We start from the raw sequence: 26,024 nt of genomic DNA on the forward strand, positions 1-26,024 counted from the left end.
AATTCATATTATGTATCTTCTTACGTGCAACTATATATACTGTAAAATACGTTTTAATTACCGAGAAAGAAAAATCAAAGTGGTACGGGTCCCGGAATCATAAGAACCTATTTTGGAATGAAAGTTGAAGGGTTGGAAAAAATTACAGGTGTTCTCCTGTTTCCACAACCCTTATCATTGTAGTTAAACGATTTCCTTTTGTCTCCGCCAAGAGACTCTTGCTACTGCCTTCCGAGAAGACGCCCAGCAGGTGAGAACACTGACCTTGAAGAAAAATTTCGTCACATAGAACTAAAGAAAAAAAATAAAATAAAAATAAATAAATAAATAAATAAATAAAATAAAAATAAAAATAAATTTCTCCCACGTCGGACATTGGTATCAGTTATAAAAAGAAATAACCAAACCTCAAAAGTGCCAAATATTCATTAAGATGCATATACAAATCCCCGCTTGATCTAGCTAGTGGTTAACGTGTAAGACTTCGGTACACGTGGTCCGGGTTCAATTCCCAATGGGAGTGCATTTTGGTGTTTACCCAGTGTTGTGACCATAGTGCTCTCAAACGGATCGGGTCGGGTCAGGTCAACTCGGGTCGGGTTGTCGGGTCGGGTCAGTCGGGTCAGCTCGGGTCGGGTCAGGTCGGGTCGGGTTATTCGGGTCGGGTTGTCGGGTCGGGTTATTCGGGTCGGGTTGTCGGGTCGGGTTATCGGGTCGGGTCAATCAGGTCGGATCACGGTTCGGGTCAGTCGGGTCGGGTCAGTCAATTCGGGTCACGGGTCGGGTCGGGTCGGTCTTCAACCCGACCCGACCCGACCCGTTGAGAGCACTAAGTGCAACTGATATACACACAATGAACAGTACTCTTCAAAACTTCTCTGACAGATCAGCGAACTCATGTTATTCAATTTTAATACTCTCTCTGACAATATTGGAACTATTACGGAACTTACCGAAATGAGTTTTTTTTTTTTTTAATTTTTATTTTTGAAGTCGTCCAACACAGAAAATGTTTATCATAAGTGTTGTGAATTCGACTATATAATTTTGTGGGACTTGTTTGCCACTCACTTCATCACAGTGATAACATGTGATCAGTCTGTGTCATACAAGCTGTAAATCTACTACCAGAACAATACTCTAGTTTAGTAGTTACTTTCTAAGCAATATATCATCGAGGGAGACGTGCAGCAAATAGATGACAAGAAACCTTCCTAATAAGAAGGAAGTGCACGTACAAAACGGAAGACACCACGAAGAGGACCCCATACACAAATAGGACAATTCATCGTTAATATAGATAAAGTGTGGCCACAGACATTTGTCATTTTGAAAAAACTAGAAAAAAATTATCATTTTTTAAATTTTTTTTATTTACATGAAGAAGTGTAAGTTACAGTGTGCCGTGTGATATATGAAAGTTTTTAAGTGAAATTAAAATTTAACCAATCACACCTACTTTGGAATTCCTTTTATTTCTGAAGTTCATTCTGATGTCCTGGTACATTGACCCGAAGAGGGGTGAGTACAATGTGCATCAGTGTATGATAATGTTTTCTATTTCAGGCAGATGTCGGTCGGTGTTCTAAGCAGATGACTGTAAATATTACCGCCCTGTAAATAAGTAATTGTTGATAGCCTTTGACTCCGTTCCACACTTTAGGTGGGCACGCTACTACACTCGTAGCATATGAGTCAGAAATTTAAAGTTCCGCAAGATAGACTACATGAACTATGACACCTATGTAAATCTTTAAATCGGGTGAATTTTTTTATTAACAGCTTTATAATAGATTTACATAGGGACTATTTTGATTATTATCAATATTAAAATTTCATTCAAGTGTTTTTTTTTTTTCTTTCTTTTTTAAGTCTCTACCGCAATTATTCATTCATCATAGTTCATGGGACCCACGAAGACAGATGATCGTTGAAGTCGTGGAAGAAGACCACTGTCTGAATAATAAACGGAGACCTTACGGTCTACATCAAGAATAGTGGTGGCTCAAGGTGACTACTTGTGTTCTGAGAGTCTCACACGCTCAAAATACAAGCAAGCATCTCTGTGGACTTGTTTCAATTTTCACACAAGCGCCCATCTTATTCAATTGGTTTTCCTATCAAGGATCACATACCACATCTCACTATACAGCATATTGTCAAGATTTTCTGTTTCCCAGAAAATAATTTACCACATTCTTCAGTGTTATCCATGCTCTTCTCTCAGGGTTTCGTCGAATTGAGGATTTTTCATCATTTTTCTTATTTCTGGTTCAACGAATATCCCTTCCATAAGCTTTGCATCTGTGATGCAGGTAATAGTGCCTTCAGGTAACGGAAGCCAACATTCTCTTTAGCCAGAGCCTTGACAAAAGTCTTCATTAGTCCTAACTTTATGTGTAATGGCAGTAAGTGCACATTCTGTGGTTCGACAAGAGGTTCGTAACTAACATTTTTCTGTCCGGGAGTCAAAAACTTCCTTGCAAGCCATTGTTTTACGTTGTTGTCCCATTCGCAAAAAAGACAACAATATTTCGTATATCCCGATTGCATCCCGAAAAGCAGACTAAGAACTTTGAAATCACCATAAATGTGCCATGGATGTTTTGCGTACTCGAGTTTCTCAAGTAAAAGCTTCATATTTCCGTATGCTTCTTTCACACCCACAGCATAAGCAACCGGAATAGCAGGGTGGCTATTTCCGTTGTGTAATCATTTGGCTTTTAGACTGAATTTGAAAGAATCAATGAATAATCGCCAATTATTCATATCATAATCAACGTTCAATGTAGACATTAGTCTGCGAACCTCTGTATAGAACACCAAACCTTCGTGAAAGTTGAAAAACTTCACTAGACCACATCCACGAAAGCGGTACGTAGTTACCTATGTCTTCTTCTCTAAAAGGTTCCACTCTTGTAGTATTGAAGCTAGCAGTTCAGCCTGGGACTTAGACAAGTGCAAATTCCTAACAAGATCATTTAATTTACTTTGAGATATTAATTGCGCCTCCGACGATTTTTCAGTATAAACAGGATCTTCCTCTTCTTCAATTTTGGAATCACGATCTACGGAAGTAGCACATTCATCAGAATCATCCAACGAAACAGGCACAAGTAACTCTTTGCTGTAAGGAAGAGGTCGAACAGCGGAAGGTAAATTTCTGTATATGATTGACATTGGTTTTTGAGGTTATTCCACTTACGTTTCTTAAACAAAAATAACAATCTGACTTGTGGTCTTTCGGCTCACGCCACAGCATTGGCATGGCAAATGGCAATGCTTTATGTGTTTCATTCAACCACAACAGAAGATTCACTGCACAAGATTTCCAACAATGTTGAGCCTTTTTTTTTTTTTTTTTGTTTAAATCTTGGTCCCCGACTTTGCACTCAAAGTACAATTCATGAGCTTTTTTCTCAAGCGTTATTATCTGTGTAATATTGGACTTAACAGCACTGGCACAAATCCCGACGGGATGAGGGGGACATGTCCCCCCAATCTTGGATTTGGGGAACTGTCCCCCCAATAATCTGACGTGAAAAGTGCTTTTTGGGATAAGTGTGATGATTTGTGTCCGACTGCCACAAAGGAATGTAAGATAAGATTGATTTCTCTTGGCTTTTCCATTTTCTTAAAAGAAAGAATCGTATTCTGGAGTATTTCAAACTGAACTTCGTGCTGTAGTGCGTTTAGTAATCTCATCAACATGTATTAATTACACTTCCGCTACTTGGGCACAAATTGCAATAAATGCCAGAGGAGAATATGCCCCTCTCTTCATGCTGGAAAGTTGTAGGTACGGGCACGAATTCCGGGGAAATGGGGGGACATGTACCCCCAACATTGGAACTGGAGATTCTCTCAATCCGATTTGAAAAGTGCTATTTGCAGATAAGTGTGATTTGTGTCCGATTGCCACAAAGGAAAGTGAGATGAAGTTGGTTTCTCTTGGCTTTTCCATTTTTAATGAAATGAAGGTGTGCGACTGTGCATGACGGTAATCTGATGTGAAATCTTATCTCCTCCTCTCCCCTAGGCCCTAGCATACGAAGAGTATATAGACTACCCCATGTCAGTAGAACCCATCTTTTCAGTAAATGCGCATTTCATCTATTTGTAGTATCAGCTTAGGCAACTACTCATGCTTCGTAAGCTAACTAACTCTATGGCCTATGGATCTCGGAGGTTCAATGCCGAGTTCACAAAAGCTCTCCACTGACTTCTATCCTTGGCCAACTGGATCCAGTTTTTATTTTGTATTCCTATTAATGCGAGATCCATCTGAATATTATCCTCCCATCTGCGCCTAGGTCTTCCTAATGGTCGTTTTCCGATTTGTCTTTCAATCAAGACTTTGAAAGCGTTTCTACTTTCTTCCATCGTAGCTACATGACTTGTCCACCTAAGCCTCCTAGACTAGATGACCCTAACATGTTTGGTAATCCGTATAAATTAGGTAGTTCCTTGTTGTAAAGTTCCCGCCATTCCCCATTCCCGTTCCTTTTGGGTCCGAATATTCTTCTCAGGATCTTGTACTCAAATACTTTCAGTCTAGTTCTTCCTTCAGAGTAAGCGACCATGTTCCGGAACTATACAGAACAACAGGCATGATTATCATTTTATATACTTTAAGCTTCAAATTCCTCGACAGAATTCGCGACAAGAGATTTTGAACTGAATAATAACACGAATTCCCTGTTTTTAGTCGGCATTTAATTTATTCGTGAGTATGATTTTCGTCGTTAATATTGATCCTAGATATTTGAAAGTATCCACTTTATCAAAAGTATCATTTAATATTTTAACGCATTCATAATTTGCCGTATTACGGTTCCGACGCACTTCTAGGGATGCATTCGAGTCGAGTCGAGTCGAGATTTAAGCCTGTCTCGACTCGTCTCGAGAAAATGTTGTCTCGACTCGTGTCTCGACTCGAAAATATGTTTCTGTCTCGACTCGTGTTTCGACTCGACAGTCTCTGTCTCGACTCGACTCGAACTCGAGTCGAGACGTCTCGAAATTCGAGTCGAGACAAAATGTACGAGTTAAAATATACGCACACATCAGCCAGACCATCATGACTACCTACCTAATTGTCAGTATGTCGACTTTTGGCATGGATAAAAACGGCGACACGTCTTGGCATACACTGAATGATCCTTGATAGGTCGCTGGAGAGAGCTGGCACCACATGTGCTCACTCAGGTCACCTAATTCCCGTAAATTCCGGGAAGGGGGGCGATGTGTTCTGACGTCACGTTCAATCACATCCCACAAGGGACATTGCTCAAATGTACGGCTCCAATTTCAATGAAACTTTTTTTGGTGATAGAAGGCATGTATACATCATTACTTGTGATGACAAATTTTTGCCATCGTGCATGTTTTCTATTTTTTTAAATAACTTTTAAGAGTTGTGATGTGGTTATTAGAGATTACTACAGAAGTCCCTTACTACCCTTTGTAAACGGAGCGTGAAGAAAACCATGTGGATACATATAAGTCCTGGGGGGAAGTCGTATGGTAGATATGACCTTGATGGCAGCCATCTTGAAATCCGCCATTTTGAATTAAGGTCAAGTTTTCAAAATGGGAATAGGGTAATATGATACATAATTTCGGGCTAAAATTTAATTAGAAAAATAATGGTGAGGTTAGTTTTAAGATACACCCATTTGGGGGAAAGTTACAGGCATATTAATTGTTTTTACTTACTGTGTGCGTAAGCCCCTTCTTACTTTCGTCTCAAGAACTGTAAATCGATCGCAACGGCAGAGCCCGGTTTCGCACTAGTGTTTAGAAATCTTTAAACTCACTTGAGGCAATATTTGTGGATTATTGTATTGTATTTTGCCTTTAATTAAATTTGAACCCACTTCATGATCTTGTGTAAAGTATCACTAAAAGAGAATTTCTGTTTTTATGGAGAACGTAAGCATAGCAATTATAAAAGGTGAGTAAGGTGCGTATGTATTTATAAGAAAGTTTATTTTACGAGTCTTTTGTGGTTCCGCCAACCTATTCTTTAGTTGTTTTTTTTAAATACTCATATCTCATAAATAAAAGAGCTATTATAAAATCTCTTACCACTATTCTTTAATAGCCTACTTATAAAATTTTATTTATTGTAAAAGCACTGGCGAAATATTTCTTATCGCCCACTAAAATTATGGTGGAGCTCCTTCGTGGCTAACGGTTAGTATACTTGCCTTTGGCGTGGGAAACCTGAGCTTGATTCCCCGTGGGAGTTCATGTGGTTCGGATTTCACGTTAATCAGTAGGTCCACGTCTCACATAGCCTCGCTGCTGAACGGGACATTACATTGACTACATTATAAAATTGTAATTTGTGACGACTAAAATATCAGAAATTAAAGATTTTTCTCTTGGGTTTTGGAACATTTTGAAAAACGTGAAAATCTGGTACTGCACCGATACAACACACCTTTTGGATTTGTCATTGTGTAAAGTGATACAAACTAAAGAAGAATTACAACTTTATGAAATTGTATTAGGACTTATTTAGAAATAAACACCAAATAAGTGTAATAGTTCATATCCGTATCAAATACCAAGTTTATGATGAATCAACTACACAACGTAGGATCCAAAAACGCTCATTGCAATTTGTTCCATCCTTCAGTCGAACCAGGAACTGAAACATAAAGAGTGACATTTTCTTTTTAAAGATACTTTGTCCAGCTAAGTATTGTGAAGGTTTATGTCAGTAGAAGGAATTGCATTCCATTATACAAGCGCAATTTCACAACTTTATGTACACATTACTAAATATCGAACACCCTTGTCCATATGATTAGCGTACGCGTCTTTGGTGCGGGAGACCTAGGTTCGATTTCCGATGGGAACTCCTATGGTTCTGAACCCACGTTAATTTGTAAGTTCACGTCTCATATAGCCTTGATGCTGAAAGGGACACTAAACTCTAATCTAATACTAAATACAAATATTTAAAGAAAAATGATGACGAACCAAGATGACGTGAATTTGGCTATCAAATCCATTTTGTGTTTTCAGTTATTTTCTAGTAGTATTTTTTCTAGGCATCCTTTCAAACGACAGTGATGCAAATTTCGTAACTGCGAATTCCTGTTAGAAGCCATGAAATTATCCGATTAGATGCAAAATTTCCCGTCCACTAAAATAGATACCGTAAATTTGCAATATCTAACAATAAATAATTTTGAAAGATATCGCTTTCGAGGGAAAAAATGAAGTGAAATCTTTGAGTTTTACGTCCCACGGTTATGCCGGTTAGGCTAAAGGAGAGGGGTGATGATGAGAAATTAGTGAAATCGTGGAATGAAGAAAGTGGGAGGAACGGAAGAACCCCGAGGAAACCCATGCACACGGTGTTTGTCCACCACAAAGTTCACTTGGTGCGAGCTGGGATCGAACCAGGGTCTCCAAGCACCAGAGGTGAACGATCTACCACTGAGCCACCGCGGCCCCGCTTTAGAGGGGCCATGACGTATAGTTGAACTCATTCTCGTAGTATGAAAGGCATTATTTATAATTATGCATGATAGGATCACAAACAAAATTTAAAAATATTACGTGCACTTTCTTTTAACAAACATTATATTGTCTTTTATGGTGTGGAAGGGAATGTTATGTTCGAAAAAAAAAGTCCTTAACACGATTCTTGTTGCTACACACTGCATGTTCCTAGCCACAGAAAAGATGCAGCGATAGGTGGGCTATTTTTCAATTGCTTTACATTAGTTTGATGTTTCAAGTCTTTTGTGTGTTTCTGAAGTTCACTTTTACCACAAAAGAGCTCAATATTGACATGTCTTACATAGCTTTGGTTCAATTCTCAACACGGACTGCAACTACCCGTTAAATTGTGCATCCGAAAGGCACTCTTTGTTAAACCTCGCTTATCACCGCTCATCTTAATAATATATATAACTTCACCGCGAAGCAAATGTTGCATTTCTCTCTCTCATCCTAACACAAAACAAAACTAACCACAGCTGTGACACGAAGAAGCTATTTCGAAAAGAAACAAGCTGTGCTTCATAGAGATGTGTACCAAATGATAGAAGTATAAAGTACTAGCAGCGTTCACCCCGCTTCGCTGCGGTCACCCCGGAACGCAATAAACTTTGTTACTTAGATAATTTTTACTTTTTCGCTTTCAAGTGATATGATAAAAACCATAGAAGATTGCAGTAAATGTTAACATTATATCGCCTGTCATTTATGTTAACCCGCCCCGCTTCGCTGCGGTCACCCCCGAACGCAATAAACTTTGTTACTTAGATAATTTTTACTTTTTCGCTTTCAAGTGATATGATAAAAACCATTATAACGCCTGTCATTTATGTTAACCCGCCGAGTGACACGGTCATGCGGGTTGCATATACATACGTTTATTTTTATACCTATGATGAACTAACAAAGGATTTGTACGTAATGGACACCTGAATGGTCAATTATCTCAAGACACTGGTAATTGCAAATTAAAGTGATATGATAAAAACCATCTAGGGTCCAAATCCTAATAACCCCCCAAAAATAAAAGAAATTGGTTCAGCCGTATTAGCGTGATGAGCGGACAAAGGATTTGTACGTTCTCTTTTATATATATAGATTGTTTTCTTTCCTGTTTATTGATATCAGTTGGTGTTCTTAATGAGTTTACTCATTAGTTTAGAAATAGTATATATGGAATTTGGACATATGTTGTACGTATTTTCCTGAGAAATTGATGAGACCAGAAAAATTATAAGGACAGATGGAATAGGTTTAAGCGCATCTACGTGACTTTATCAAATATTTATTCTCCATAATGGTACCACGCGGAAAACTTGGTATACTATAATCTTTGCCTCCCTCTGTTAGCTGTTTCGTATCATATATATTGGATGGTTTTGATATTTCTTCTGATCATTAAAATATAGCAATGGTACCTGTGTGCGTGCAGAAATGCAAAAGCACAAGATAACTTCCTATTTGTTTTGGAAACAACAACACCCATTTCACGTGTGCGAGAGAAATTGAGCACAGCAAGATCGGGTGTTTATGTTTACTCACGGTCAGTTCGCAGCAGGAGTCCATGGTAAAAGATTTGGCTAACTATCTCTTCATATTGACGTGAAAACACTCGCAAAACCCTACAAATACAAAAGAATGCGCTTCAAAGAAAGTTTAGACACAGATGTTTCAATTTTCTCTTAGCATCTTTCTTCAGCAAAAGAGTCGGTTCATTGTATTCGAAAAAGGGAAGGGAGAAAGGGTGAATTTATATTTTATGGGGGGGGGGTAACATTGTAAGTAGTATAAACAATACATACCGCTTCCGACTCGACCCTCATCCTACCTCAAGTTGTAAAGTAGAAACTACTAGAAAGGGACAGAAGTATTCAACATGACTGCGACTTGAGTTTCAGTTCACAATACTAAAACCAGTGAGCAAGTAAACAGTCTTTTGTAGGATCGTGTTTTACTTCTTGAATTTATTTTTGAACATTTCTGTGAATTCAACAACAGAACGCAGTAGAAATACGGACTAGTTTTTACTTCAACCATTACTTTCGCTCCAACCCAGGGATGCCACATTTATGATTTCGTATAATACTAGATTTAGTGATTTTACTATTGAACTAGTGATCTAGTACGTACTTTGGGTAAATAGGCACATTCTAGTGATTTTTTTGCATTTTTTTCTGATGCAGACAAATGACAAGGAAATGGTTCTTAAAATAAAAGGAAGAAGTATATTGCAGTTCAAAACAAATGTAGAAACTTTAAATTATTTTTTTTTTCTCTGACTGAGTGAAACCCCTGCTGTGTAACGACCTTAGGTAAACAACGGCTATCTTTGGTCCGCTACCTCCTTTTGTTAGCCGACATGAGATGTGTTACTTTTTTTTTAAGAAAGTGAAGAAATAATTATCCAGTACATTTACGTTTTGTCAGGCACACAGGCGCAGTCTGTACTTGTTTCCTAACGAATTTTAGCAACATAACATAAATGAAACATGTGTACCAGAAAATAGAGGCAGTACAAACGGACATTTTCATCTGTGACACATTTGATGAGAAATATAGTTAGATGTCACGTGCAAGCACTCTAAACATGTCCTATCCTTTAATTCTATTCGTATGTTTATGTAGGTGGGACTGAGAAATCAAGAAACAATAATAACTGGTTTTCTTCCAGGGCAAAAATCTAAATGTGAAGGGGTGTTACACTGGGACTTTAATTGCGTCCTTTGTACAAGATTGACAAGTAATCGCAATTTTACAAGATTAACAAGTAATCGCAATTTTTTAATTTATTAGTTCTTGGGGAGAGGAAGATGGAAGCGAACCCTCGTAAGGACCTCTGCAAGAAAACATGAATACTATCCGCCACTGTTTGTTACATTACACAAAATAGTTATATATATACAGGGGCGGATCCAGGATATGATCAAGGGAGGGGCTAAACCATATTTTTCCGTTTTATCCAGTGTAAAGCAGGATTGAAGTCCATTTTATCCAGGGTATACCCGAGCGTCAAGGGGGGGGGGGCTATAGCCCCTATAGCCCCCCGCTTAGATCCGCCACTGTATATATATATATATATATATATATATATATATATATATATATATATATATATATATATATATATAATATTGAGTTTTAGTCAGGGTTTTCATTCTGCAGGAGAGGGGAGGATAGTAATACCTGGCGAACATTTTCTATTCTCAGAGTGTTGCAAATGATAGCATTTCCTTCATTATAGCTTGGCCAAGCTAGTTGCATGATATATAAGGATTAAGTTAGCCTAAAAAGCTTAAATTTTTATGGCAGTTTTACTCTGTAGCCATGTTTCTCATTTTCGGTCTACGGGACTCTGTGTCCGGAAATTTTCGATGGCTTCCAAGTCGGAAAATAAGTGTATCAAAAGACATATATATTATATGTATGGTTATATGAGGCATGGATCTACAGTTTAAAGTGGAATACCGGTAACAACTTCATGAGCTTCCACCGTAAATCGAACCAGAGTCTCCCGCGATCAAGGTGTATGTGTTAACCATACAGCCACGAGGAAATTCACATAAGCACACACACATATATATTGTTGAGTTGATTTTGACTTTACCGTCTCTTTCAGCAGCGAGGATATATGAAGTGTAGACCTACTGATTAACGTGGAATCCGAACTACATGAGCTCGCGTCGGGAATTGAACCCGAGTCTTCCACGACAAAGACGCGTACACTAGCCACGGAGTTCACACACACACACACAGAATCAGAGTCCTCACACACCAAGGGTGAAAGCTGTGCCACTGAGTCACAGCAGCCACGAGGCTAGGTCGAGTCCACTTTACGTTCATAGTTTCTTAGTACATAAATGTTACGATTATGAAATAGATTTTCCTTAATGAGCTGCATATAAACAAAAGCTTTCGAAATGTATTAAACAATTAGTTCGATTTGAGTGTGAACTTAAAGTTATATCAGAGTGTAAATACGGATACGCACCAAAGCTCGAAAACTTAATACACTATTTCTCCTATATAGTCAGCATGTACCAAGCAATCGTTCAGCTTTCATTTGAGAGGATGGAAATCGAAGGCTCCTGAACAACTATGTTACTAATGTGCGGAATGTATTTATCTTACAGTGAACTGCTTCGATGCCAAGTGGCCTAACTCCAAAGTTGAAATTTTCCAGGAGTGAAAGTTAAAGTTCAATATCTCATGAACAATTCATATTTCTTTTATGTTGGGAACCAAAACCATAACTACTGTATGTAGTTCATTGTTTTATAATTTAGTGTTTACAAAAATCCTTTAAAAAAATACCTATTCACAGAAGTGAAAGGTACTTATCTGTACTAGTTCTTGGCATCCAAGCAGTCCATTTATTGTAATACTAGCTTAATATACCCATTCTTCGCATGGGGGCTGTATTTGGAAGTCAACACCTGTGGAAGTATCACCATTCATTTCAGCGACCGCGAAAACTATGGATTTGACACTAGTATCAATCAATATGGGCTATTTATACATGTCTCGGTATTCCTCACCCGCTGACACCCGGCCCGCGTACAGTGGTAGCTGAATTTGCAAGTCATCGCTGATGGAAGTGTCACCATTGATCTCAGCGACCGTGAAAACTATGGATTTGACACTAATGTCGATCAATTTGGATTACTTTTACTACATGTCTCGCTAAACGCCCCCCTGAGACCCCCTGGTTTCAATTTTGACAAAAACGCTTCGCCTTAGACTGGGACCTGGACCAAGGTATCCGTGACCAAAATTTGGTAACTCTCGGTCAACTTGTCTGGTCCACAGGTCGGTCCCAGTAAACGTCCCCCCCCGAGACCCCCCTGGTTCGAAATTTAAAAAAAAAACGCTTCGTCTTGATCTGGGGCCTGGACTAAGGTACCCGTGACCAAATTTTGGGAACTCTCGGTCCACTCGTCTGGTCCCCAGGTCGCACAGACAGACAGACAAACACACAAACAAACTCTTTATTTTATTTATATTAGATAAGATATACTATGTAAAATAGTCTCGTATCATAATATGTGATGTACAACAAATGTTACATTATATATTATCCGTGGCTCGTGATATGCTGCAACATATTAAAGCCTCAGAATAGTTGGGCAAGCGAATAATCCAGAAGTTACGTAACCCTATTGCGTTCATGGGAACAAAAACAATAATTATAACTATGCTAAATTACTATAGACTATCAACTGCTCATTCAGAGAATTTATGAAGTTCACTTTATCGCAATAGTTTTATACAAACTAGATTTAAACTACGGATAATAGTTTTATACAAACTAGATAATCAATTACTATTATTATCATTATATTTGCAGTACAACCAAATACAACAACATTAACTATTAGTTCTAATTAACTGAATTGAGCTGAAAATTAAATCTTGATCTTTAAAGATTAACTATTAATTTTATGCGTTCTGTACCTTTCTGAAGGAATAAAAGCTGGAATTGGTTTCAAGGCTGTTTCTGAGTGAATACTTTCTTCAAAATAATATTAAAAATTATAGAAAAATTTTCGAGACATTCGAGTCGAGTCGAGATTTTTAAGAGCCGTCTCGACTCGACTCGTGTCTCGACTCGAAAATTCGAGTCGAGAAATACGTTTGTCTCTACTCGTCTCGAATTTTACAAAGTGTGTCTGGACTCGAATCTCGACTCGAATTCGAGTCGAGTCGAGTCGAGATTCGAGACATGTCTCGACTCGAGCGCATCCCTACGCACTTCCATGTATTTAGTTTTCTCTGCATTTACTTCTACACCCATGTCCTTGCAAGCGTTTAATAAGACCTCTGCATTTCTTTCTATTGTTTTCCTATCATCCCCTATTAATTTACATCATCACCGTACACCATAACCTGGTGAACACCGTTCAACTCTAGGCCCTGGTTGCTATCTTTGATTTTCCTTATACCGTATTCCAGGACAAAGTTGGATAATAATGGCGACAACGCATTTCCATGTTTCAGGCCATACTCGACGTGAAAGCTCGTGGATAAAAATTTTCCTACCCGACTTTACTGTGGGATTCATTTAAACATATCTTAATTAATCTAATTCACTTTTTTTTTATTCCAAATTCTGTAGGAACGTTGTACAATATTTCTCTCCTAACCGAGTCGTAAGCGTTTCTAAAATCAATAAGTAGTTGATGTACCGGTGTATTGTATTCCCACTTTCTTTCGAGTATTTGGCGAATGGTAAATATTTGGTCGATAGTTGATCGATTTCGTCTAAATCCGCACTGATAATCTCCAATAATTTCATCTGCGTATGGGGTCAGTCTTGCTAATAGAATATTTGAAAGGATTTTATAGGATGTTGACAGAAGAGAGATGCCTCTATAATTATTACAGTCAGTTTTGTCGCCTTTCTTGTAGATTGGAACAATGACTGATTCTTTCCACTTTTGTGGCAATTCTTCCTTGTTCCATATGAGGAGGATGAGTTTGTGTATCTTGTTCCACAATATTTCGCCTCCAGCTAAAATTAACTCAGCCGGAATTTCGTCTACACCCGGAGATTTGTGTTCCTTTAATTTCTTTATAGCGATTTCTACTTCTATTCGGTTGGGTTCTGGAATATACGGTTCTGCAGTGTGTATCTCCCTTTCTACATGCACATTAGTTTTTGGCTGCGTGTTAAGCAAATCGTCAAAGAAATATTTCCATCTATTTAAAATGCTATCTGTATCAGTGAGAACTGTTCCGTCAGCTTTCTTTAATGCACGGAGTTGATAGCCTTTCTTAAATTCGTTGATCCCTTTATACATGTCTCGAATATTTTTATTTTTTTATTTTCAAGTTCCTTAATTTTAGCTTTCAAAAAATTGCGTTTCTTTTTTCTAAAATTTTGGAAGTTTCCCGCCTGATGTCTACGAAATTTTGTGTAGTTATTTCATTCGGATTTTGTAGCCAACGTAATTTTGCCTGTTTTCTCTTCTCTGGTAGTTTAATGCATTCCTGGTCGAACCATAGTTTGTTCCTACGTATTTCCACGTGTCCCATTTTTTCTTTTGAGAGAGGATGCTTCGTAAGGAAGAAAAGAATTCAATTGCTGGAATATTTTTCTCCATAATCGTAAGGTTACATCTGTTAACTAAAGAGTATATGACATGCGTCAGATTTCTGTAACGATTCCTGTAATGCTATTGAGATTATCATCATTTTGCTCAAATAAGAGTATTGTTGCTCATACATCATTGGTATTCTTTCTTCGTATTTTTGGGGAAGTCATTATTTATATTATTATAAAACAATTTTAACGTGGATCTTTGTGGATGCGTAATTAGAAATATACCAACTATAAACATGCATGTATTCACATTTCAGAATGTGTTGACGGCAGTGATTTGTAATATTGATATGTATTACTACTTCATTTACATCGCCTAATATATAATATACTCTACAACAGGTTCACCTCAGATTCATCTACAGTAATATGAGTTTCATCTTCCTTAACTAGAATAAACCTCAAATCTGCCCACCTACCAATGTTGAAGACAACCAATGGCGTATTTAGGATTTTGTTTCGAGGGGTTATGCCCAACTCAGGGAAGGAAGTGGGCAATTGCCTACCTGAGTTTGCGAATTAAATATATTTTAATTTATGCATAAATTGAAGTTATAATGGTAAGAATTGCAGACAGATAAATCCTATATGATATGATACAAAAATTTACGAGTGAATATAACCCTTTATTCTATTCATACAAGAAAAAGGAAGCATCCTTTTGGTCTACCTAATTCCCCGGGCTAATTATTCCCCCATTTTGATTTTCTTTAATTCAAACATTTCCTTATTTTAAAAATAACTGAACGATATAATTTTTCCTTTGTTATAATAGATCTAACTAAAGTCCCGTCATGTTGATACCGGTATCCGCTCAAGTTGGTGTGCAACATCAGTTTCAGAGTAATTTGCAAGTTTGTAAGTTTTTTTTTTCTCGACTTACAACTGAAAATTGCAAATTATGAACAAATTACTCCACTCTGCCCACTAAAGTGATACTTCTCTAATAGCTGATGAATGAAGTATTACTGTAAACAAAAACATGCCCAAAATCACTAGAAAATCGAATATGAACGGGTCATAAATCGCAAATCGTGGTATTTTTTAAAAAAGTATTTTATATTAAAACGAATAACTAAAAACAAAGACAAAGTTGACGCTCGGCGTACAAATACCTAATATAATTACCTCATTTCATAAGCTTTCCATAAAGATATGCATGTTATCAACTTTCGACAGAATTAGAAAAGAAAAGGCACACTGTAGCACCATTTATAATTCAATTCATAAATTGATTTGAGCATGAGAAAGTTGTCAGTGTAGAGATAATCAAGTTTAGTGAAACAAATCACAAACCTTGTTCAAATTGCCTCCCGTAGTTGCGTTTGCGTATGCAAGAACGCAGCCTACAGCGTACTTCAGCCACTGTTCCTCGCGATGAGAGCGAGCCTTCATGTGCAGGGCGGCTGCAAAGATCCTCTCTCTCAACTCTTATGGATGGATCCTAAATACGTATATAAGTCACATGGTGTTAAATCCAAACTCGTAGCGGTCATTGTATCGGGCCACGTTCAGTTCCACGAAGGCCGTTACGCACAAGTCATTGTATTTTTTCACAGCACTACGGTATTTAGTTTGTCAGCTATTTGAAAAGTGTCGGCAGTCCAAAACATAGAACACATGCTTTTCTTTCTATCGCAAAGAGACTGAATCATGTACGAGAGAATATGGCCATAGTGCTAGAGGATGTGCATTTTATATAATTAGGCCTAACCACAACAAAAGACATAATTTACCTTACCAACATAATGATTTCCCTGTCCACTTTGACTGAGAAATGCAACAATGGCTGGACAACAATTATCCAGTCAAATGAGTGGTTGAGGTGGCCCGACACCATGGTCGGCACAAAGTTCGGATTTATGACCATGTGACTTCTACATTTGGGATCACATGAAAGATGTGGCATACCGCATACCAGTAGCATCTATAAGAGAGTTGAGAGACAAGCTCTTACCATCCGCCCAACGCATGGAAGACACGCTCTTGATGCAAATGACAGTGATTGAAGTACGTCGCAGTCTGCATGTTTGTATAGCCACCAAAGGGAGACAATTTGAACAAGGTTTGTAATTTGTAATATTTTCGATTTGTTACATTAAACTTTATTTCTTTGCACTTTTTCCCCCCATTCACTTTTCTGCACTAAGAGCTTTCACAAGCTCAAGTGAATGTACGTATCAAATTTACATTAGTGTTTCAGCGCACTGTGTGTTTATTTTCTTGATAATTTCTATCGAAAGTTGGTAACATTTGAACCTTTGTGGAAAGCTTATGAAATGAGGTAGTCATTTTAGAGTATGCCAAGTCTCTCAGTTGTTTAGTTACTCGCTTTGATTTAAAATAATTTCTAAACAATAAAATCACGATTTGCGATTAATATCCCATTCATATCTAACTTTCTTTTTACAGTAGTATTTCATTTGTCAACTATTAGGAAAATATCACTTCAGTATTCAGAATGGTGTAATTTGTCAACTATTTGCAGTTTTTGGTTGTAAGTCGACAAAAAAAAAAAAAAAAAAAAATCTGCAAATTACTCCGAAACTACTGATTTATTATCCCCTGTCTATAGGGACAAATTTCTTCCAGATTAGTTGTAGAATAACCCTTTTTCAAGAAATAGGTCAAATTACTACTCACCCTATAATATATATATAAGGTGGATCATTGGGTCATTTATCTTGATATATCTTAAACTAATGGATAAAAAGCGGTATAACTTTCTACCATACAAATATCATACCCTCATAATAATGAGTCAGGAGTTTTTATTTAAATAAATTGTCCAAACCTACTACTACGTTTAATTTTCATCCATTTGAAGTAAAAGATATTGAGAAAGCGATTATTAAAATGAAAATGAAATGAAATGAAATCTTTGAGTTTTACGTCCCACGGTTATGCCGGTTAGGCTAAAGGAGACGGTGATGATGAGTAATGAATGAAATGGTGGAATGAAGAAAGTGGGAGGAAACGGGAGAACCCCGAGAAAACCCATGCACACGGGTTGATTATTAAAATGAGTACCAGTAGATGTGAGGATATTTATAATCTGAGTCCTATTATGTTATTTTCCTGAATGCTTTAAATTAGTGAAAGTAGTACCTATAATGAAAAAAGAAAATGTCTTCTCTTGATAACTATAGACCGATTTCACTGGTTTCAGTTATACCTAAATTTTTTGAAATTGTTTTGAATGAACAGATTGTTGACTATTTTGAACATAATTTATTTAGTAATTCTCAATTTGGCTATAGATCCGGACTAGGTACTGTTAAGGCCGCTGTCTCATTTTTGGTAAATTGTATTTTTGGGTTGAACAGTAAAAACTTTGTTCATGTAAAACTTTATGATCTGTGAAAAGCATTTGATACAGAACCTCGTGTTATTTTGTTACAAAGAGTAGAATTCTATGGTTTTAATAATGTAGCTCTGTCACTTCTTCATTCGTATTTAAATGCACGATATCAGAGTTGTTTATGAAGGGAAAGAGTCTAACCTGTTGCCTGTTAGATACGGAGTACCTCAGGGATCTAGTCTTGATATGATTCTTTTTATTATTTATATCAGTGACCTCCCATACAATGTCGCTTCACCCTTCGTTAATAGCTATTTATTTGCTGATGATCTCAATATTTGTGTTAACTCACGACAAAAAGACTCAGTTCAGTCTATATTAAACATCACCTCAGATATTATTAAAGACTGGTGTACTTCCAACTTGCTTTGTATTAACTGATAAGATCGAAGACTTGGTGCTTACCTACAATAACAAAAATTCGAATGCAGAACTTAAAAAATATTCCACTCCTTTCTGGGGGTTTTTAATTGATAATCATTTGAACTGGGACGACCATATCCTTAAGGTGGAAACTAGAGCTAGTAAAGGAGTTTATCTAATACGTAGATTAAGATTGTGCGTAAGTTTAAAGGTACTTATAACTGTTTATTATGCGCAAATTCACAGTCATTTAAGTTATGGCACGATACTTTGGGGTCATCAGTCCTCCATCAAAAGCCTATTGAAAATACAAAAGATATGTGTAAGATTAATGCTCGGTCTCCCTAGTCGTACACATTGTAAGTCATGCTTCGTTAAATTAGGAATTATGTCAGTACCTGCAATTTTCATATACCAATGTTTGCTTTACATCAAAGAAAACAATCATATTTACAATGAATTAGGGTTTCTCATACTTATCAAACTAGAAACAGGAACCGTGTAGGATTATTTAGATGTGAATATAGTAAGACACAAAAGACCTTTTAGTATATGTCAGTTAAATTTTATAATTTTCTTCTTATATTTTTAAGAGAACTTCCATTTTTGGCTTTTAAAAAACAAGTACAGAAATTACTTATTAATAATTGTATATATAGTGTTAAAGAATTTTTTAACTCAAAATTGATAGTTAAAATATTTGCGTGTGTTATGCAGTGATCTTTGTTTATATTATGGTATGTTATATATGTAACCCTAAAACTTTTAACTTCTATCTATTTCTGACGATTGTAATACATCTAATGTTCTCAGATGTTTCTGCAATAAAATGTATTATTATTATTATTATCGGAAGGGGGACATCATTTGGCGTACTCCCCATATCCAAGGTTAACAAAGTTGCCAACCAAATATAAAGTTGTATTTTTAATGGCATTACGTCAGTTATTACACATTGCTAATCTGCATGCTAAACGGAAACTTACGATGTTGCATTTATTATTCAGTGTTGCAAACTAGGACGCTACAGTATCACAAATATTCACATTTTATTAACCTCTGCATCAGTAATAACGCAAGTGAGATAAAAGCTATAATGACATTCAAAGTACTTTAATATCTAATACTATGATCACGATGTGACGGATTTCGAATGAATATGAATAAAGTTGAAAGGGATTGAAAATTAGACTTTTTTTCAAAAGCCTTTATTTCGAAAAACTGCTTTTCACTAGATGTGAAGATTACAATGCCGTTTACAGCAATTTATTAACTCAAACCTGGAGATATGATAAAATTGTTAGTTTGCAACACTGTCAAAATTATGTAATTCTGTACTTATACCTACCAAAAAGTATTGTTGTAATGTTATAAAAGTAAAGTAAATCATAAATTGTTTTATCAAGCTCCCACAAATAAGCCATTTTAAGCAATATAGGGTTTATCAAATTTTACATTTTTTTAAAAAATATCTCCTAGGTGGTTTGAAATATCAAATTAATGTAACCAGGATTATGATCTTCATGTCTATTGTAACCCATGTACGTAATTGGATGTGATACTTATCTAAAAATGTTTTCGAAATGGTCTTTTGAAAAAAAAGTAAAATTTTTGAATCTTGTAACTTTGTTTCTATTTGTTTGAAATACATCATATGATGACCGTAGTATTCGACTATCTTGGATGTGCATTAGCCAGTTATCTCACTTGCGATATTAGTGTTGTAAAACACTTCATATTTCAGTCGATATTCAAAGTTTGCGACACTATACCGTCCTTAGTTTGCAACACTGCATTATAAGTGTAGTACCGTAAGTTTTCATTGTTATGTTATCAAAACTATTGTGCTATTCTTTCTTTGTATACTTTGGCAGAAACTTCTTTGGATATCGAAGCCCGCTCACTTTTGTTACTTGCGGACACGTTGAAAAAAGCAATTTAGTAAACCAAGCTTTCTGTCTAAAATCTTAGTTTTTTTTTTTTTTTTTTTTTTCATTGAGAAGCAACTTCAACTCGTCGCGCTCTCAAGTTTTTGCTCAATTACAGGTGGAAAAGATTGAAGTTCCGACCACAGCGGCTCAAGAGATCCTGTGAATTTGAACATTTTCAAAGCGGCTTCGGTTTCGAGGACACTAACACGTCGTAGGATGAATTTTCAGCAATGAAGTATCTTTCATTTAGATGGTCGTGTGATTTGTTGCGTGGTGTAGCAGACAAGAAAGCTGTAAATATTTTCGAATTATGAAAATTTCAATTGAATATTAAACGTACGTATAAGTGTGTAGTGTGTAGAGGAACGTTGAGTAGTTATCTCCAGATATGACAAATATATATATAGATCTAGATATAGATATATAGCCGCTTTCTTAAAATTGCCAAGGACCATGTGAGTACATTTCTTATCCTATGAGCCATGTTTTAAAATATTATACTGTCTTTTGTAATTTACGTTGCTGTCTGGAATAGGCTATAAAACGTAGATATTTCAACAGGGATGTACACAGGGGTGGAATTTGGGGGTCCAGACTCCCCGAAACTGTGATTTTTGTGCAAATTTAGTCTAATTCTAGGGGCAAGTTTACAAATTTTAATATAATTTATCCTCAAATTGAACATGAACCCCCCGAAACCTTTGACCCTTCCGAAATAAATAGAGGGCGCGGTGTCTCAGTGGTAGAGTGTTTACCTCCGGTGCTTGGGGTCCCTGGTTCGATCCCAGCTAGCGTCGTGTGGACTTTGTGGTGGACAAACACCGCGCTCGTGGGTTTTCTCGGGATCCTCCCGTTTCCTTCCACTTTCTTCATTCCACCATTTCATTCATTTCTCATTATCACCGTTTCCTTTAGCCTAACCAGCATAATCGTGGGACGCAAAACTTAAAGATTTCATTTCATTTTTTCTTCCGAAAAAAATTCTGCGTACGTGCTTATATTTATCTTTTATGAAAATGCTGTTCAAAACTGTAGGTAGTCTGAACATTGGGAGCTAATTGTGCTATAAATTGTGTTCATTCTTCTTCTTCTTATTATTATTATTATTATTATTATTATTATCCTGACAGGTATGCAACCAACTTTTCAAATTTTTAACCATTGTGAACGTGCGGTCCAGCGTACCGGCATCTTTATTATTAATATATAATTTCAGAGAGAGAGAGAGAGAGAGAAAGTTAGATATAGATATATACATGATCGATAATGGCGGTCGAATCCATACTTTTCGGGGTCCCTGCGATGAACAGAAGATGCCGTTTAAATCCACAAATTCAGTCCCATTTACTCTTAAGAGGGGACGGGAACAGTAAAGGTAATTGAAAATTACCGACATTAGTATCGAATTCATAGTTTTGGGGCTCGATAACTTCATTGGTGACAGTTTTGGTGCCCTTTATGTCCAAAATGAAACGTATTCTCCCCGTGCAAGCTATTCGGCTAGTCTGTAATAATAATGAACGGAAGTTTCACATATAATAATATATTTCTCGCTGCTCAAATTTACTCACTTCTGCGGTATATGTGTGTATGTGTAAATAAGATCATCTCTCTTTTTCAGTTATTCGAAAAAATATACAAATAATAAAGAGGGAGGATTTTACCAGAAATCCGAAAACTAAAAAAAGTAAAATTAGAACCTGTTGCTTTAAGTATCTTTCCTGTTAGCAAAATGCATTGTGTAATGCTGCAAACATGTTACAGAAGTAAGATTACTAGCATCAGACGAAGAAAAAAAATGAAATGAAATTTTTGAGTTTTACGTTTCAGGGTTATGCCGGTTAGGCTAAAGGAGACGGTGATGATGAGAGATGAATGAAATGGTGGAATGAAGAAAGTGGGAGGAAACGGGAGAATCCCGAGAAAATCCACGCACACGGTGTTTGTCCACCACAAAGTTCAAAACACACTAGTTTTTGGTTGCGTGTTAAGCAATCGTCAAAGAAATCTTTCCATCTATTTAAGATGCTATCCGTGTCAGTGGGAACTGTACCGTCAGATTTCTTATATATGTAAGCCCGAGGTTGATAGCCTTTCTTAATTTCGTTGATTCCGTTATACATGTCCCGGATGTTTTTATTTTTACTATTATCTTCAAGTTCCTTAATTTTAGCTGTCAGAAAATCGCGTTTCTTTGTTCTAAAAGTTTTGGAAGTTTCCTGCCTGATATCTGCGAAATTTTGTGTAGTTATTTCATTCGGATCTTGTAGCCAGCGTAATTTTGCCTGTTTCCTCTTCTCTGCTAGTTTTATGTATTCCTGGTCGAACCATGGTTTGTTCCTACGTATTTCCGTGTGTCCCAATTTTTCTTTTGCTGAAATTTTAATGCTATCTCTAATTTCAATCCAGGTATCCTCAACACTAGTGCACTCCAAATCTTCTAAAGCCGATATGTGATGTCAACTCTATCCAGCGACCTACCAAGGATCATTGCGTGCATGCCAAGACGTGTTGCTGTTGTTATCCGTGCCAAAGGTCGACATACTGACAATTAAGTAGGTAGTCATAATGTTCTGGCTGATGTGTGAGTATATTTTAACTCGTATATTTTGCCTCGACTCGAATTCGAGTCGAGTCGAGACAGAAAAATATTTTCGAGTCGAGACAGGCTTAAATTTTGACTCGACTCGACTCGTGCGCATCCCTAAGCAACACTGACTTTAACTTGTATCTAGAAAGAACTATTTGAATCTAGAATGTAACTATTTGATAGATTGGTACATCATCTCTGTAGTTCTTTACGCGACGCCGCCACATTGTGCAATTCGCGTCTCCAGACGTGGAGCCGAAAGGTACATAATTATATACCGGGTGTTCTAAAAATGGCACCCACGGACCACAGAGCACTATTCTACAAGTAAAAATAAAGCTATATATATATTTATATACCTTTCAGTTGCAAATAAAGAAGCAAAGAGTAGATCTACCAATCTATCAAATAGCTAGTTACATCGATTCTTTACAGATGACAGTTAAAGTCGATATAAATTGATACTAGCATTACTTAGTAGTGTAGCAATGGATTTAATTCTTGATGTATTTGTAGAGTAATGCTAATGGTTCCAAGTTAATCTGTGACGTTGACACATTGTGAAATTTTGATTTACCATAGCGGCTGAAGGAGACCCCGGAGGGGATAGATCTCTACCATCATATAATATTTTCGTTTTATTTTGGCCTCTAGAATAGTGCTCTGTGGTTCGTAGGTGCCATTTTTAGAACACCCGATATGGTTTTCGCTTTATTCTGACTTGTGGAATAGTACTCTGTAGTCCGTGAGCGCCATTTTTAAAACCGATTTCAGAAATGAAGATCAATTAAGATAAAATAATAATCAAATAATAAATACAATATTGTATAACGCAGATTGAAACAGTTTCAAAATTGAATAAATTTTAATTTCATGTGTATCATCATGGGCGTCTCTGGCGGGGGGACAAGAGGGACGCGTCCCCCCAATATTTTGAAGTACAAAATATGCAATATTTTATTTTAATTTAATGGATTTACTAAGGACAGAATACCATATAAATAATAATAATTATTTGGAATATATTATTCATTTTGTGTTATTATATCCGAGTTCTTGATACACCTTAGGGGATCGTGAAGTTAAGCACAAAGGTAACAAATAAAATCGAAGATAATAAATAGGTTGGGCTAGGAAGCACCATTTAAATCACTTTCTTGGATGCCCCCCCCCCCATTTTACATGCCAGAGACGCCAGTGTGTGTCATATATCTCTGATGTTTCTATAGCTTCCTACAGGATTTCTTGTTTCTTTCTTTACAAAAGTGCGTTTTGTATACAGAGTGCAGAAATGTGGTAGACATGAGCCTTATACTTTATGTTTTCTTATATTTAAAATGAAGTTCTCATTTTGTGAATTGATAGATACAATAAAACATTCATTATGTGAAGAGTGATGAGGTTAAATATTTTCAGCTCAGAAGAAATTACGTAATCTGTCCTTAGTTTCTAGGACAATAGTAATATCATGGAGTAACTTGGCCTGTGGTAATATTCTAAATATAAGAATTTTTATCTTGAATGTGACACCTATGTATATTTTCGGTATACATTAAATTTGATATCCAACTAAAGTATAAGGTAATAACTTTAAAAACAAAACAAAAACGAGAGTATATACAAGTATAAGCAACGTTTGTACTTTTTTTTTTTTTTTTTTGTGTTATAAATGAACGTCACACACACAAAGCTATTATCCATAGTGAGAGAGATTCTTCCTGAAGCATTCCTACCTCAAGAGTCTCTTGTGCCACCTGTTTCCCTCGAGGGCATCTTAAGAAGTTGGACGAGGAAAAGGCAAGGCAAATCCTTGCCATTACAATCCGGTTTTTTAAAGAAATTCTTGCAGGCTTATAACATTTCTGCTGTGAAAATACTATGATAGAAAATTAACAATTACCAAACACTTTGAAGTGTATTAAGACACATATAAGGAATGAATATGTTTAATGAACGCCTGGATTTTGGCCTGTGAAAGAATATATATCCACATGTCGGTAGCTACTATACATCCAAATACACAGACTTCCATAATCTTAGTAGTTCAAAAACTTTGACTGATAAACCCATGTTACCGCTTACAGGTTGTGTCTAACAATCTGCTCTCATCCTGAAATGGAGAGGTCAAGCACTAATACAGTTGTGCAATTACTTCGTGCAGAACTGAAGCCTCTTGATAAATCACACCCTCCGTTTGCTCATACGTACAGAACTGATGAGTTGATTTTGATTTTAAAGTCCCGTTCAGCAGCGAGGCTATATGAGACGTGGACCTACTTATTAACGTGGAATCCGAATCACATGAATTCCTGCCTGGAATCGAACCCAGGTCTCCCACACCAAAGGCACGTATGTGTACGAAACTGATGTGATGGTTGGACACCACATGCGATTCACGAATAAACACGTTAATTTCGTGCATACAAATACATTTAAACACAGTATACTATAAACTTCTACTTAGTAAATATAGTTACTTTTTTTTTTTTTTGGTTATTAAAGGATTTAAATAATAACAGAAGTTACTACCAATTTTATGGCGTCTATTTGTTATTCATCATAAAAACTTCAAATATTTATCAACAAGCTTTTAAAAAATAAATATTCTGCAAACAGCACTTACGTTTAACAACGTCCAAACTTATATTGTACGATATTACGAGTTTTACTTATTCTTCTCTAATGTTAATTACTTTAATTTGATCTTCCTTTTCAGGTAAGAGATTCAACTAGTCAAGTAAAAATAATAAATAAGATCTATACTAATATTAAGAAAAATTCAGTATTAGTTTTTCTGAAGATTCTCAACTACAGAAAAAATATTTTGTCCGCTGTAATTATTTGCACGTAAACTTTCCAATACTTGAATGTTAGATCGACGGACGTAGTAGCCTCCACGAGGTTTTCAAAATAAAATCTGCCAGCAATAACAATAATAATAAAGCGATCTAATGTTACAGACTTTATTTGGAAGCGATCTGATATTTTTACTAGTTCTTTAAATCTTCATCGTCCAAGCGACAGAAAAGGAATAAAACTGCAACATTCACAGTCAAATACCATTCCGATATTCGCCGAAGCAACAGTCTGTTTTGCAATTTAGATTGGAAATTTATTCTACGCTACCTGTATCTGAAATTTCAAATCACAAATACAAAA

The 26,024-nt window shown here is 36.4% G+C and overlaps 1 protein-coding gene across 1 annotated transcript in view; it reads right to left on the minus strand.

Moving 5' to 3' along the window:
- gbb (TGF-beta family member glass bottom boat) overlaps positions 1–26,024 on the minus strand; it is a 92,092-nt gene that overhangs the window by 65,437 nt on the left and 631 nt on the right. The window lies entirely within an intron of this gene.

The sequence above is a fragment of the Thermobia domestica genome, chromosome 8 (assembly GCF_964235325.1).
Source record: "Thermobia domestica chromosome 8, izTheDome1.hap1.1, whole genome shotgun sequence".
Taxonomy (NCBI): domain Eukaryota; kingdom Metazoa; phylum Arthropoda; class Insecta; order Zygentoma; family Lepismatidae; genus Thermobia; species Thermobia domestica.